Source organism: Callithrix jacchus, chromosome 14 (assembly GCF_049354715.1).
Source record: "Callithrix jacchus isolate 240 chromosome 14, calJac240_pri, whole genome shotgun sequence".
Taxonomy (NCBI): domain Eukaryota; kingdom Metazoa; phylum Chordata; class Mammalia; order Primates; family Cebidae; genus Callithrix; species Callithrix jacchus.
This window is the reverse complement of record NC_133515.1, coordinates 7,058,261-7,072,025: the sequence shown is the minus strand read 5'-3', so window position 1 is coordinate 7,072,025 and position 13,765 is coordinate 7,058,261.

Here is a 13,765-nt window from a genome sequence, read left to right as displayed (position 1 = left end):
GTTTGGAAGACTGTTTTCAAGGACAAAGCCGAGGATAGCCATCTGCGCAACACAGAATGACTCCAAAGGAATGGGGTCAGTGCTCCTAAGCTAAAAAGTTAAGGTCTCTTTAACACAGGCAGAAAACAGGTTAGTGGAATCACGGCATTTTCCGTACGAGTCTGGATTATGAGTCACAGCAATTTGATTAGTTACAGCTTGATGGTTTTCCTTTCCAATTGAAAAGAAGGTATTTAACATTGTGATTTAGACAGTGTGCTAGTTGTGAGGTCCTTGTGTAAGAGAAGAAAGAGAGAAATTAATCTATAATGATAATCAACAGGAGGGAAGAGGTCTTCCCTGCTGCCCATGAGTCTTAGAACATTTTACAAAACAACAGGTAAAGAAAAAGCATAATCTATAATCAGAGAAACAGGTTTCAGGTGCCTGTTACATGACTTAATCCTTGTAATCACATTCCTTTAAGGCTCTAAAAGTTCCAACAACTTTGGTTTTGAATTACTTATTTTCACACATGTAAATTGACTTAGTTAAGTTATGCTGAATTTGAAGAAAGAGTGTCACCAAATTATTAATTCTCAATGTAAAAAATACATACCCTTTAGAAATTCTCTTAGATGTGCCTTTGACTAGCCTTGTCCAAACTTGTTCCTATTTCAAAATGCTACCACAGAGTTAAATTCACCCTTAAAATATAGACCAATCCCAAGAATTAAGTCATCTCAGACAACTGAAACATTTGCTACCACATGGGCAGGTTGGAAAAAAATAAAAGAACAAATGTTTGTACTGATAGTATAAATAAATGTGTTTTGGGCTAGTCCACAAAATTTGAATGCTTCGGAAACAGGCTTCTAACCCTGACAAATGCCTATAGAAGCTGGGTGATAAAGACATTTTAGATGCTTTGCTCTCTTAGCCATAGTAACAATAAAAGGTCATTCAAATACAAAGACTCAGATTCTAATGACAATGTTTGGGCTGACCACTGTGCTAAGGAAACAAGATCAGGTTATAGAAACACTCCTGTGATCTCACAGGGCTTGAGAAATTCAGAGAGGCTGCTATTAGGGTCAGAACAAGCCCCTGATTTGGAAAAAGAAAATAAGGAAAGTTACGATGTCCATTACATCTTAGGAGGGCCAGCTGATGTCATCAAAAAAGGTTATAGTGGAGTCTAACAAAAATTCTTTATGATATTACCCATAATTAGATACCTGTAAAGATAAATTGGCAACAATATTAAGCCAGGTAATTTTAGAGATATTGCCAATAATGGTTACAAAATGTCCCCCTGTGAACAAAATCCTGATAAAACATTTAAATGTAAATATGAGCAGGAACTAGGGAGCCCTGAAGGCCCTTCAGACACCTCCAAGTGGACTTCATACAGATGCCTTCTGCCATGGATTATAAATGCATTCTGGTTATTGTTTGTTTATATTCACTGTGGATTGAAAATTTCCCTACCAGAGAGTGACAAAAAGTGCTCCATTTTGTTTTCCAACCTGGAAAATCTCCCTTAACCTCTAATGACAGAGATACTCCTTTTTCTAGACCAGTGCTGTGGTTTGTTTGGCTCTGCTGAGTCTCTTGTTGAAATATCCCCAGTGTAGAAGGTGGGTTGGTGGGGTGGGGGAGGGTGGAGCCTTCATGAATGGCTTGGTACCATTCTCATGGGAGTGAATGCTCACCCTTAGTTCCTACAGGAACTAGTTGTTAAAAAGAGCTTGGCGGCTTCCCCCACCTCTCTCTTCCTTTCTCACCATGTGAGCTTCACAGGGCTCCCCTTCACCTCCACCAGGAGCGCACACAGCCTGAGACCCTCAGCGGAAGCAGATGCTGCACCGTGCTTCCTGTACAGCCTGCAGAACCCCGAGCCAAATAAACCTCTTCACACATTATCCAGCCTCAGCTGTTCCTTTACTGCAACACCAAGGGACTCAGACAGTGTTATTAAGAAACACTAAAGTTGTGCCTTTAATCCAGAGATTTCACTGTTCTTGTTTTCTCCAGTCCTCTAGAAAAACAAAACTAATGGAATTTTTTTTAATTAATATACCTCTCAGAAACCTCCAAAATTCTACATCTTAAGAGATTACCATTAGCATTAAAGATCAGCCGCCACCTCTGGGTCCCACGTTGCCTCCTTATGAATTCATAACCTGCCACTGCATACAGTTTGAAGCTTCATCCCATCTTAGATTCTACATGATTGCGTTTTGTTTCCAGCTTTATCTCAACATAAACATGAACTGTATATTGAAAACACACCCGCCTCTACGTGATCTACAGCTTCTGTACAAAAGGCACACAAAGACACGAAATGTGTTCCTAGTATAATACTATGCTCCCCATTCAATCTGTGCCTCAGCGGGAATCTACATCTTATTAGTCCATGTCAGGCTTATACTGCTCAGCCACACACTTACCATGTATATTCAGAGCAGTTAGATACATTCAGATATTTACAACAACCACGTCTCCAGTAATCTCTTCTTCAAAAGAATACCCAGCAATCCAGAGTAAAATTATCACAGATGATTCCAAAACCTTCCAGTAGCGATCACTGATTTGCTCTTCGTGTATACTCTGCAAACTACAGTTCCCACCAAGAGAATAAAACAACTAGACAGAGGGTTCAAAATTAGTTGGTAATTTTAGCTAAAGCTATAAACAAGACCACCCTGCTCTGAAAGTCCAACCAACTAAGTCCATTCTTTAGATTATCAAGGACAATCATATAAGCTTTATTTTCCTCTTAGCCAGCAAAGGGACAGGTCATGCCATAGCAAATACTTCTTTTTTTATACCTAGAAAAACACCACAGGGAAACCAACAGATTGTGACTATTAAAAAGCCCTGACCTCTAGAGCCAACCCAGATGGCTTCCGGAACGCTGCCTCCAGCCCCTTGTTGCAGACCTGTTACAAGGACTAATGGTCATTGCGTTCCTCATCATCGCCTGTAAATGGTTGGCTAGTATCTCCTGTCTAGTTTTAGATGCTACTGCACAACATTTCTTACATCATGAGGTTCAACAACTTGCTTTACAACAGGAAAAGAACTGTCAACTCTGGTGTAACTATAGACTGTTCAATAGACACTCTCTAGCCACCTCCACTCTAGAGCAAACCCCTGACTCCGTAGACCCACCACCCAAATCAGCCAATAACCAAGGCCCTAACACCCTCTTATGAGACGCCCCGGCTCACTGTTTTGTGGGCCCCCCTCGCCGCAGGGAGCAACAAGCTCCAGCTGCTTTAGGTGCCATGCATTGCTGCTGCTCTTCCGGGAAGGGCCTTGACAATTTGAGTGTACACATGGGCGAAGGGATGTGGGTGTGTGTGGCCTGGGTTCCAGTCCTGGCTCTGCCATTTACTGCTCGTGCCCTTGGGCACACTCTGCTCCTCTCAGAGCCTCAGTTCCCCCATATGCAGAGTAAACATCCTATCAGGAAGATGCTGTGACAATGAGGCCAAATAAGTAAAAGGTAGCACTTCCTATTCTTACTTGTTACTGTGGTAAATTATTCCAAAGACATTTTGAGTGTTAAGCCCCTAGGAATGGAAACTTCCTGATAGGGATGGAACACATTTGACAGGGGACAAGAGGCCGCCAACCTGGTACCTCCCTGTGCTCCTTGCCACTGCCTCCTCCCATGCCCTCACCCATCCCACCCTCACCACTGGGTCCACCTTCAGCCCAGGGCTGCTGTTTGCCTCAGTCCCCACTCTCAGCACACCTGCCGCCGCAAGTCCAGGGACGAGGTTCTTAGAGGGACTGGGTTTGGACCATTCCTCCCAAAGCACCAACTCGTTTTCCAGTTAAGCCATGAGGGGGCTGCAAGTTCTTGTGCATTCAGGATCCTTCTGCAACTTAATTATTTTGCCCTCACTCCGCTTCCCACTTCTCCAGAATGCATGGTCCCAGCAACGTTCACAGACCTGACCCCTGACAGTGCATCGCCTACCCAGAAGGCCAGCAGGACTTGCTGCTGCCTGGAAAGACCCATTGTCATTATCCCCTTGTCCCTGCTCTATAAATGTCCTTTTGGGAAAAGCGTTCCCATCCCCCTCCTTCCCCACACAGGCAGGGCACTGTGCATGATATTAATCCACCCCTTTTGTAAAAAATAGAAAGTGTCACATCCTCTATAAGCAATACTCCAAAGGGACCTGGCCTGTACTGGCACAAGGACTTTGTTTTCTGGCTGTTGGTGACTGGCCGAGCCATCACGAGTGCACAAATGCACTTCCAGACTAAACCATCACGGACCTAAGGAGAGCACATGAGATCGGTGATCACCCCGAGGCTCATGGCCTCCCACAGGAGGGGAAGCCTGTAGCTCTGCTCTCAGGAGCAATGTTATGGGAAGCTATACACAGACTAAAATTTGGCCTTACAGTGCTACGGTGCTGTATGTTTTATACAATTAGAATCCAGTGTCTTTTAGAGGTGGCATGAACCTTGGAGAGTGCATGCTGGGTTGGCGCCCTCTTGAGAACATCCTGAGTGGGAGGGAACCTTGCCCAGCTGACATATGGCAGTGAACAGGGAGTGAGGGGATGGCCCAGAACCCACACCGGGCCTCACGCAGCAGTCACAGCGCAGAGGCCACCAGGGGTCAGTCTAGCAGCATCATACTTGAGAAAGACCCTAGTTCTTTTGCTCCACAGAGAAGAACAACCCTGCAGTTCACTAGCCCAGCCCATAGCAGGCGGGGAAGCAGAACTGACTATTCATGGCCACCAGCCTGTTTCCTCCTCACCTGACAAAAATCAGACCAATACAAAATTACAGCGAGAAGAAAGAGCCATGACTTCTTAAAAAAAATTGAGCCTCTTCTTGATCAAAGAAAACCTGCTTTAAACTTGCCAAGTGGATTAACGGTTTTTAATCATTTATTATAAACACTGTACCAGTACATGGATTATAAGAAACTAGTCTTCCCCACCCATCACTGAGCTGGGTTTAGCCCCATCATCAACATTACAAATAAATATCCTAACGTAGCCATTGTCCTGTGCTAATGAACTTTCAAAACATAAGAAACATGGCCCCAGGTGAGATTCTTTTCCACCACACAGACGTAGAGAGTCAGGCTGAGAAGCCACAGACCTATCGCTCGATCACTCTCTCCTTGTGGATTAGGTACGGGCCACCCATTGCTTGGGAAATTTCACCCTCAGTGTTTCCCACACTGGGGCTTTAAAATCTAGGGACTAAAAAAAAAACTTAAAAAATAAAATTAATTAATTAATTAAAATCTAGGGACTTGGCTTCAGGATGCATTACAAGGACTAACAGTCATTAGTTCCTGGCAAGTGTCTGCATTAGAGTTGGCAGACACGTCCTGTCCAAAGCCTTCAACACTACGAAGCAGCCGTCTTCACAACAGATGGCTCGGCCAGTCACCAACAGCCAAAGAACAAAGCCCTCATGCCAATACAGGCCAGGTCCAATAGACATTCTTCTGACAGCAGGATTTTTTCATACTGAGATAAAACTCACATCAAAGAAAATGCACTTTGACCATTTTAGAGTATACAGCTCACTGCTTGTTAGTATATTCATGTTAGGCAACCATCACCACTCTCTCATTCCAGAACATTTCATCAACTGCCACCTCCCCACCTCCAAAAACAACTTCCAGACCCGTGAGCAGTCACTACCCACCGTTCTTTTCCCAGCCCTTGGCAACCACTATCTACCTTCTGTCTCTCTGGATTTACCCATACTTGACATTTCATATAAACAGACTCACACAATATGTGGCATTTTGTGTCTGGATTTTTTCACCCAGGTGATGTCTTTGAGGTTAGTGGCTGTTGGAACATGTACCAGTACATTCCTTCTTATGGTGAATAAGGCTTTCTTGTATATGTATACCACACCTTTATCTACTCATCCATTTGTGGACATCTGAGTTACTTCTACTTTTTGGCTGCTATGAATAATGCTACTATATACATAATGCATTCATGTACAAGTTTTTGTGTGAGCATATGTTTTCCATTCTCTTGAGTATTACCTAGGAGTAGAATTGCTGGGTCAGATGGTTCATCTATGTTTGAATTTTTAAAGAACTGCCAAACTGTTTTACAAAGCAGCTGCACTTTGTAACATCCCCACCAGCAATGCGTGAGTGATCTGATTCTCCACATCCTCTCCCACAGTTGTTTTTGCCCATTTTTCCGTTATCTGTTTTTTTTTTGGAAGTGCTATCTCATTTGCATTTCCCTAATGATTAATAATGTTGAGAATCTTTTCATGTGGTCATTAGTCATTTGTATGTCTTAAAGAATTGTTTGTTCAAATCCTTCATTCTTTTTTTACTTAGATTATTTTTTATTGGTGATTTATAAAAAGGTCTTTATATATTTTGGACATTAGATTCTTATCTGATATATGATTTGCAAGTACTCAGGCCCATTCTGTGAGTTCTCTTCAATTGCTTGATACACTTTTCTTGTACAAGAAGTTTCAGTTTCATGGAGTGCACCTTCTCCATTGTTTTCTTTTGTTGCTTGTGCTGTTGTGTCTTAGTCTGTGTGTGCTGCTTTAACAAAATGCCTTAGACTGAGTAATTCATCAGCAACAGAAATGTATTGCTCCCAGCTCTGGAGGTTGGAAAAACCAAGATCAAGGCGCTGGCAGCCTCTCTTCAACCACCAGGCCAGTCCTCTCCCAGTATGTCAGCAGCAAAATCTGCCAAGCCCTTAACCTCCTCTGAAAGTTCGGTTCCCCTCCTTGCTGAAGCCAAAACTTAAAAACACAGGTCTATAAATTGTTGCGAAGATAAGCAACATTGGATGTGCTTGAGCAAGAGACCTTCTGCTGTATCTTAACCCTCACTGGACTTAACAGAGAGTAACTGTGTATTTTGCGGTGGTGGTGGTTTTAAAAATTGTAGTAAGACATATTTAACAATATTTGTCATTTTAACTCTTTTTAGGTGCACAATTCAGTGTCATCAATTACATTCACAGTGTTGTGCAACCCCTATCTATTTCCAAAACTTTTCTGTCATCCCCAACAGAAATGCTATAAACATCAACCAATGATTCCTCATTGCCTACTCCCCCCAGCTACTGGTAACCTCTGTGTGCTTCCTGTCTCTATGAATGTGCCTGTTCTAGATATTTCCTGTAAGTGGAATCATGCAATATTTGTCATTTTGTGCCTGGCTTCTTTCACTAGCATACTTTTAAGGTTCCTCCCTGTTGTAGCAGGCAGCAGTTTCCCTCTTTTTCCAATGGATAATGTTGCATGGAATGTATACACCTCATTTTGTTTATCCATTCATCTTTTGATGGACATATGCGTTGTTTCAACCTTTTGGCTATTGTGAATGATGCTGCAATGAACATTGGTTTGCAATTATCTGAGACCTTGTTTTCAATTTGTTGGGTTATGTACTTAAAAGTGGAACTGCCAGGTCAGATGATCAGCCCATGTTTAGCTTTGTGGGGAAACATCAAACTGCTTTCCACAGAGGCGGCACCATCTCACATCCCCACCCGCAACATATAAGGGTTCCAGTTTCGCCACATCCTCAGCAGCCACAGTTTCGGTGCGTGTACACACAGCCATCCTAGGAGTTGTGAGCTGTGGCTCATCACTGCGGTTTTTGTTTTCATTTCTCTTTTGATTAGTGAGGTTGAGCGTCATTGCATATTTGTTGACCATTTGTAGCTTCTTTGGAGAAATGTCTGTTCAAGTCTTTTGCCCAATTAATTGGGTTGACTATCTTTTTGTTGTTGGATTGTAGGAATTCTTTATACATTCTATACATTAAATCCTAACAGATAAATGATCTGCAAACATTTTTCCCATTCTGTGGGCTACATTTGATGATGTCCTTTAATTTAAAAATTAAAAGGTTTTTTGGTAAGGCACAGTGGTTCATGCCTGTAATCCCAGCAATTTGGGAGGCCAAGGCAGGCAGATCACCTGAAGTCAGGGGTTCAAGACCAGCCTGGCCAACATGGTGAAACCTCATCTCTACTAAAAATACAAAATTAGCTGGGCATGGTGATGGGTTCCTGCAATCCCAGGCTCCTGCAATCTCAAGAGACTGAGACAGGAGAAGTGCTTGAGCCTGGGAGGCAGAGGTTGCAGTGAGCCAAGATTGCAACACTGCATCTCAGTCTGGGCGACAGAGTGAGACTCCATCTCAAAAAAAGACAATAAAATAAATAAAAATTTAAAAATTTAAAGGTTTTTATATTAATCAAGCTCAGTTTATCTATTTTTCTTTTGTTGCTTGTGATTTGAGTGTCATACCTAAGAATCCACTGCCAAATCCGAGAATATTTACTCCTTTGTTTCCTTAAGAGTTTTATGGTTTGGGCTCTGATATTTAATGTTTAGGTCATTGATCCATTTTAGTTAGTTTCTAAATATGTGAGAAGTACAGGATGACTCTTTGTTTGGCCCTGACACCATTTGCTGAAGGGAGTATTCTTTCCCCCAGTGAACAGACTTCGAAGCTGTATTCTCCGTTCTCTTTTTCAGACCATGGAGAACCTCTCCTCCCTGTGGCCCATGAAACCTTTCAGGAATTTAATGGATGAGCAATCACATTCCCCTGGCCCCATCCCCAGTTTGCTTTCCTCCATTGAAGGAAGTAGTATTTATTGAGCAGCTGCTATGTGCTAGACTAATACATTTTTTTCACTTCATATCACTACCCAGAAAGGTAAATACAATTACTGTCACCATGTCACAGAAAAGAAAACTGAGGCTCCCTGAGGTTAAGTAACCAGGTGTGTCACACAGCCAGACTGCAGAGTCCAGGGCCTTATCAATATATATACTGAGTTAACCTGCCAGCTTTGGGTTTTGTTTTGTTTCACATCTTCTGCCAGGACTAAGTTTTGAGTTTGTTTAGGGTGTCTACAGGATAGAGGCCCTTCTCCCAGCTCACTGAGGAGACAGCCAGGGAAGGCAGAGCTAGCAATGAGTCAGAGCTGAGGGGAGCGCCGGGCTGCAGCCTGCAGAGGAACAGGGAGCAAATAGGTTTTCACTGAGTTCAAATTCTCCCTCCTAGCTGTATGCACTGGGGCAAGTCAGGCCACCACCCTGAACTTCAATGTCGCATCTGTGAAATGTTTACAGATAGTGAAATTGGACTTTCATTCAAGATGGCAGACCAAGTACACACAGAAACCATTCTTCAAGCACTTAGCAATGACAGGAAAACACCAAGTGCACAAGAGACCACTGCAGAGGTGCCTGAAGACAAGGGTTGAAGCCCCTCACCCATTAGGAGGCTAGTACCAATGCAGGGCCCCCTAACCTATGAAGCCAAGAGCACAGCTCTGAAGAGACAGTGGACTCACAACCACTTCATCTACTTCATCAAATTTTCACAAAGTCCCCAACTGGAAGAATTTACATCTGAGGAAATAGAAAATAATCTTAAAAGGACTTTACGACAAGTATATTAAAAACTCAAAGAGATAAAGAAGGGAGTAACAGCCATAAACAAGAACAGAAGGCCAGGCCCAGTGGCTCAGCTGTAATCCCAATACTTAAAGAGGCTAAGGCAGGTGAATCACCTGAGGTCAGGAGTTTAAGACCAGCCTGGTTAACATGGTAAAACTCTGTCTCTACTAAAAATACAAAAATGAGCTGGGCATGGTGGCGGGTGCCTGTAATCCCGGCTAGTCCAGAAGCTAAGGCAGGAGAATCGCTTGAACTCGGGAGGCGGAGGCTGCAGTGAGCCAAGAGTGTGCCATTGCACTCCAGCCTGGGGGACAGAGTGAGACTCCGTTTCGGTGCAGGGGGAAGGCCGAGTGCTGAGTGTGGTGGCTCACACCTGTAATCCCAGCACTTTGAAAGCCAATGGGGACAGATCACCTGAGGTCAAGAGTTCGAGACCAGCCTTACTGACATGAAGAAACCCCGCCTCTACTAAAAATACAATTATTAGCTGGGCATAGCAGCACATGCCTGTAATCCCAGCTACTCGGGGAGTTGAGGCAGGAGAATCACTTGAGTCCAGGAGGCAGAGGTTGCAGTGAGCTGAGGTTGCGCCATTGCACTCCAGTCTGGGCAACAAGAGTGAAACTCCATCTCACAGAAAAGAAAAAAAAAAAAAAGAACAGGAGACTACGAGACAAAAGCAAGCAGATATAAAAAAGACCCAGGAGCTCAGATGTGAAAAGTATCATTGCTAGAATAAAAACTCCACAGAAGGGAAAGTGGAGAGCCAGAGGTGGGGAGACTTAATAAGGCCAGATGGGATTTCAGTGGCAGCGGTGGAGCCAGAACCAAGGCCTAACTCAGGCATTTGGTTCGGAGGAGGACGAATGTATGTGCTTTCTTCTCCCTTTTTTTTTGTTGTTTCCCATTTCTCTCCCTGAAATATAAGGTTGGTGCTGAGCCAAACACCACAGCCCCTTCCTAGATGAGAAACAGGGCTTCCATGCCTTGATTGGGCAGGGTGGGACCAAGGGTTTCACCTCAAGATAGACAGCTAGCAGCCCCTCTCCTCGAGAACATTAATCAAACAGAGCCTTCATGTCTAAAGAGGATTTTGTTAAATGAAGCCCAGAAAAGCTGCCAATAGAGTTGCCTCTTACATATTGGCCATGGGATAGTGGGAATGCTGGGTTGTATAAGTCCTCGGAGCCTTGGTTTCCCCAACTGTAAAATGGGCTTAAGAGTTTCCACCCCAGGCAGATGTTTTAAGAATTAAACAGGAAGTTGTGTGTTCAAGGCACCCACCACATCAGAGTTGCTTCCCACAGATACCCTCTTGGGGTTTCACAGCCCTCTAATTTGAGCTCAGAGATACCCTAGACAAGGGCAAAGCTATAGGCACATGGGACCCCAGCCTCCAACAGAGAAGAAAGAAAGTGGAAACCCTGAAGGAACAAAAGATGAATGGAAGCAGAACAGGAAACTGATTCACCACATCCTCACCCACGTGGCCAGAGGGCAGCCCACACCCTTGCTCAGAGCAGAGGATGGGGCCTGAGAAGAAGCGAGCTCTGTGCAAGGCATGAGGCGCGAGATGCTCAAAGCAAGAGGCGGCATCTGTCCAGCCAACTTCACCACTCACAAGAGAAATGCTAATTTGTCTTCATTTACACAATGAGATATTTTTCCCACTGAAAATTCAAAAAGTTTTTAAGATGGTAAAACCCAATGCTGGGAAGCTATGGACCTGGTTTGTTGCTTCCTGGCCAAGCAATCAGGAAAAAAGAAACAAAAGAGGATGTCGCTCACCTTCCACGTTGATCACCACACCAGGCCTCCCATTTTCCTCCCATTTCCAAACTCAGTCTCCAGCCACCCAAAACCTCTCTGTTTCCAAAAGGACTTTCTCTCCCTCTACATACTGTTTTTGCTCCCTGGGATACTTCCCTCACCACATCCCCAACCAAATGTCACTCACCCTTCAGAACTCGGCTAAGGTGTGCCCTCCCACAGGAAGCCCACCAGATTGGCCCCTCTCAGCTGGGCCAGGAGCGTTTCTGGACCTCCAGGGCCCAGTGGGCTGCCCGCATGTCAGTGGTGATCACCCTGAGCCTGTGTCCCTCAAGACACATACGTCTGGAACAGGCAACAATCAATACAGGAGAAGTGAGATATTTGGAAGAAGTGTGCTCTGTGTGGTCTTCAAATCATGAAGGGAATGGGGGTCCAGCTTGGTGTCAGCAGTTGGAAAACCTTTCTAAGAATTGTAACTCACTCACCAGCCCAGGCTGCCTTGAGAGGTAATGAATGAGCTGCCCATCACAGGAGGTGTGCAAGCAGTGATCAGAAACTGTGTCCCTCAGACCCTCTCCTCCATCCCCAGGGAGCCTGGGCCGAGGGTGGTCCTCCTTCCAGGTCTTTGTCCAATGCCCTGCACTCCAAGCTCTTCTGTGAGCTTCAAATTCTACCCTCTGGCTTGAAAGGCTGCCCGGGGGCACTGGGGTAAGGGCTGTCTCCATAGCTTTGGCACAGTCCCATAGGGCCCAATGGAGACTCAGGGCCCTGCGCTCTCACTGTGACAAAGTTGCTGGCACTCAAAAATCTCCAAATGTGTCGCCTGGGCTCAGCTGACGCCAGGACCGCCATGCAAGCAGGCATCACTCAGGGCCAGGACAGGCAGGACTGGCGTGTGCTCACAGCCCTGGCCACACTCAGCCCCAGCACTTCCCAACTCACTCAGAGTAAAAGCAAAATCCTCCTGGGGCCCCCAGGTCCCACATGCTTTGTCCCCAGCATGTCCCATTGCCAAGAACAAATACCCCTAGTGCCACACAACAGCGGAGCCGCCCTGGTCTCTGAAGCCATGCCCCACCCCAGCCTGGCAAATGGCTGCATAATCAGGCCTTGTGCACAACGCCTAGGATGATTCACTATTAGTGAAAAGGAGGCTGTAGCCCTGCAGGGGTGAGATGACACCCCAGAAGCAGCAGAGACCAGTGTGAAGTTCTCAGGGCCCGAAGGTGTGAAGGCAAGGGGCAGGGCGGGACAGGTGGTGGCCGAAGGGCCCGCACAGTGGAGCCCACTGGGATCTGGAGCTTGATGCTCCTACCACTGGCCCCGTGAGAGGCCAGACAGGCTCAACACCTGGCCCCAGTTATCCCCACCCTCATCCTAGCCGGGCCTCCCCTCCCAGCGCAGCTGGTGTCAGAAGAAGCTGAACCCAAGAGATAGGAACCCTGCTGGGGGGGACCCTCGGAGTGCAGAACCCAGCTCTCCTCCAGAGGGTGGGGCGGGCCAGGCAGTAGAGGCAACAGCAGACAGAAGAAGGGGCATGACAGACAGAGCCACAGTGGGGCTGGAGGCAGGGATGGGCTCACAGGGAGGGGCTCATGGGGAGGGGCTCTCAGCGAGAGGCACAGAAAGAGATGGGGCAAGCTCCAAGCCAAAGAGGACTCAACAGAGCCACCTGGCTAAGAGAGTGGAGAGGGTGGGGAGATGGAGTTGGGGGGAAAGGCCAAGAGGGTCAGGGGTGACAATGCTGGCTGCCAGCGGTCCCAGTGACCACCCCATACCCCTTCCTCCTGAATGCCAGCAGGGTCCTACCCACACCTGGGACTTCCCTCCCCATCACTGTTTCCCAGCGAGCCCCACTTGAGCCACATCAGCCCTTGGGGCCTCCAAGCTCCGGGTAGAGGGAGTCATAGGCACTTCTGCAAAGGTGACATCAGCCCTTAGCCTGCAGCTCACAGCTTCTCTCCAGGGCTGACCCCCACCCCCCAAACCTGGTGTTTACCAGGGATCAGGTGCCATGGACTGACTCAGGCTCAGGGAAAGTTCACAGGCAGGAAAGAGCCCTACCAGGGAGGGCACTGAGCGCAGAAATACCCTTGGCTCCTGCCACTGGGAATTCGTGGAGGGGGTTGGGCTGGCCAAAGCTAGAGCCACCTACTCCCTCACTCTGGCTCCAAGGGCAGAGGTAGGGAGAAATCTTTCTCTCCTTACTTCGTAGGATACTCCCTAGCTCTCCAGTGCCTTTAAGGTTTACTAATTCCTTGTCCTGTATTGACCTTTCCTGCCAACCCATCCAAAAAAAAAAAAAAAAAACCAGAGAAATTAACTAACTTTCCCCAAGGGAAATCGGAGTAACTCAGCACAAGCTTTCCTAGTGCGCATCAGTGAGTGGGGACGGGAGCTTTCCTAGCGGACATCAGTGAGTGGAGATGGGGAGTTTTCCAGGCAGTGGCAGCAGTGAACGCGGAGGCCCAGAGGGGAGGCAGCGCGACGGTGGAAACCCTGGAGGGCAAAGGGGCTTGATCAGAGCCGCCAGAAGAAA